This window comes from Jaculus jaculus, chromosome 4 (assembly GCF_020740685.1).
Source record: "Jaculus jaculus isolate mJacJac1 chromosome 4, mJacJac1.mat.Y.cur, whole genome shotgun sequence".
In the NCBI taxonomy this organism is placed as follows: Eukaryota; Metazoa; Chordata; class Mammalia; order Rodentia; family Dipodidae; genus Jaculus; species Jaculus jaculus.
The window spans coordinates 127,869,195-127,872,108 of NC_059105.1; the positions used below are offsets into that span (position 1 = coordinate 127,869,195).

General features: G+C 37.2%; 1 pseudogene; it reads left to right on the forward strand.

Annotated features, from left to right (window-relative positions):
• The first annotated feature begins 1,933 nt into the window (after positions 1–1,933).
• On the forward strand, positions 1,934–2,294 carry LOC101597555 (annotated as a pseudogene).
• Positions 2,295–2,914: the final 620 nt, after the last annotated feature.

Here is a 2,914-nt window from a genome sequence, read left to right on the forward strand (position 1 = left end):
GAACACCATCTGGTTGGATGCTCATACCAACAATGTAAAACTGACAACTACACTCTTTATTGGAAATATGTTGCCTTTTGTTCATGCATGCTATATTGTCCCATGAAGAAAACATCATGACTTGTACTTGGGACTGATTCATCTTACCCACTTGACAGTCTGGAGCATCACTGAAGAAGGGCCAAGAGAAAATGATGAGAAACCTGTACATTTTTTCCCTTGGCCTGCTATAACCACACCTTTTTTTTTTTTTTTTTCATTGAACAGGCATTTATTGTTTAAGGATACAGTTGCTGTTTAACTCTGATTTTCCTGGTATGCTATTTCCATGACTTTGTATATCATACTTAACTTTATAACCATGTGTGGGTTAAAATTGATAAGAATGAGGGAACTTTCAACTAAGCTCAAATGATAACAGAAAGTGAGTACAGTTAGTCTGGAAGAATGGAGTAACAACCAAAAAAATATAAAAATAGGAGCTCTCGAAAATGATATTCCAAAACTTCTTGATCATTTTGCTGAGTTTACAAACATCCCTTAATGCTATCTGAATACAGATGCCAAAGTAAAGAATAATTGTTTATAAAATAAAAATATATAATTATTAAATGATTTTTCATTGACCATAAATGACATCATTTATTAAGTTTTCTAGTGTACTTTACATAAATGTGGCTTAGGCAGATACAACACAATCTATGATTTCTTTATCATTTGTTTTGTTTTGTTCTTGGTTCCCACGAAATATACACAAAAGATAAAAACTGTAACACAATTCCAAGACTATATCCAAGACAGAATTTTGTTAGCTAAGAACTCAAGAGAATTTCTGATACATGGACAGATATGTAATTGTGCAATGCCTTTAAAGAAATAAATACCAAAATTAATGCACCACACAAGCTCAGAATATAATAGTATTAAGTCCTGCAACACCTGCTTTAAGAGGCTTTTATCATGAAAGTTCAGGCTGAACCTCAGATAACTTTGTATCCTCTTGATGTGTAATAGGAGAACCTTGCAACCAAGAATCAAAGAACTAGAAAACAAAGTACAAGGAGAGGAAATGTGTAATTGCCAAAGATTGTTACTGGAAAATTTTTAGTGCCAAGAATGGGATACTTTCCAGTAAGTTTTTGGCCAGGGAGATCCCTGATGCCCACAAAACATTACAGACTACTGCCAAAGCTCTTGGTTTCCCACCAGGAATAGGTGGTAAGATGCTATTGCTGAAGACTACACATGCTTGACATGAGCCCGAGGGTTATAAAACCTGCTTGTGTTTGAGTAAATGCACATATTATACTCACCAAACTGTCTGGTAAGCAACTTTCTTAAGGTTGATATCCATATATGAATACTGCTCTAAGTTTTGGTTAGATAACCTTCTCTTTCCAGATGCCAGTGACATCTAAGATGACTCTAAAGGCACCATAAACATCTCTGTAACACCTTCCAAGGCCCAGGGTCCACTGCAGAAGAGGTGGTGGAAAGAATGTAAGAGACAAAGAAAGGGTGGGTCTCCTTATAATGCAATCTTCTAGACACAACATGGCCTGGATATCCATGACCTCAAAGTGCTTAGCATTACCTACATAAGACCATCATAATAGGAGAGAAAAAAATGAAATAATGACATAAAACTAAAAGAGAGACTGACTGAAAGGGGAGGGGATGTGATAGAGAATAGAACTGTGAAAGAGAAAGTGGGAGGGGAAGGAATTATCATGGTTTATTGTCTATAAGTATGGAAGTTGTCAATAAAAACATAAATCAATAATATAAAATAAAACAGAAAAGATAAAACATAGATGTGATTTTTCTGAGACATGGCTGTGGGTGCAGAGGAACTTCCCTTAGCTCCTGCTCCTGACTCACTGAGATTCACTCTGGCTGGGGAACAAGTTAGTCATGAAGCCATACCACAGCCATGGTCCTTAAAGATACCTGAAATACACCCAGGGATCAAGAGGTGGCCATCCAGAGAAACTGGATCACACTCACCAGCTGAAAACGTGAAGTCCCTGAAAAAGCTGTGTGCTGACTTGATCAGAGGACCCAAGGAAAATAACCTCAAAGTAAAAAGACCATTTTGCATGCCCACCAAGACACTGAGAATAACTGCAAGGAAAACACCTTGTGGTGAACATTCCAAGACAATGGATCGCTTCCAGATGAAGATTCACAAGGGACTCATCGATTTACATAGTCCTTCTGAGATTGTTAAGAAGATTACTTCCATCAACATTGAACCAAGAGTGGAGGTTGAAGTCACCATTGCAGATGCCTAAGTCAGTTATTTTAATAAACTAAGCTATTCAGTTAAAAAATAAATGTAACTTATTTTCAAGTTAGCTAAGTGGTGATAGCTAAGAAGTTAAGTAAAAAGCTGTAAAGGTTAGAAAAGCACATTTTAATGTGGAAAGAGGTAATAAAACATGCACAATATGAAACAGTAAAATACAGTAAAAAAATAGTTTAACAATATGAGTAAATTTGAAACAATAACATATGTGAAGCTCAGAGTTCCATTGAGAAAGCATCCACATATGAGTTTACATAATTTTTTTCTGGGTTCAGAAAACTGACTCACAAGTCTACCTCATGAGTGTGGTCATCTTCACACCCTCCCATCCTACCAGAATTTTCAGCCTCTGTCATGTAGCTCTCTCACTGGGAAGCTCATAAAAGTAGCTGACTTCCCCAGTATGAGGATGAGAAGACCAACAGAACTGGGAGAAAGTTAGCAAGAGCAAACTTGTAGCTACAGTGTGACCTTATCTCAGAAGGGCAAGTAGAGCTGTACCTGAGGAGCTGCCACATCTACAAAGCCCTTGGAAAGGGATTTCCATTATGATATGAAGCCAGGAGGCACGTGTCTTTACAGGCCATGTTAAAATCTCCTTATCAC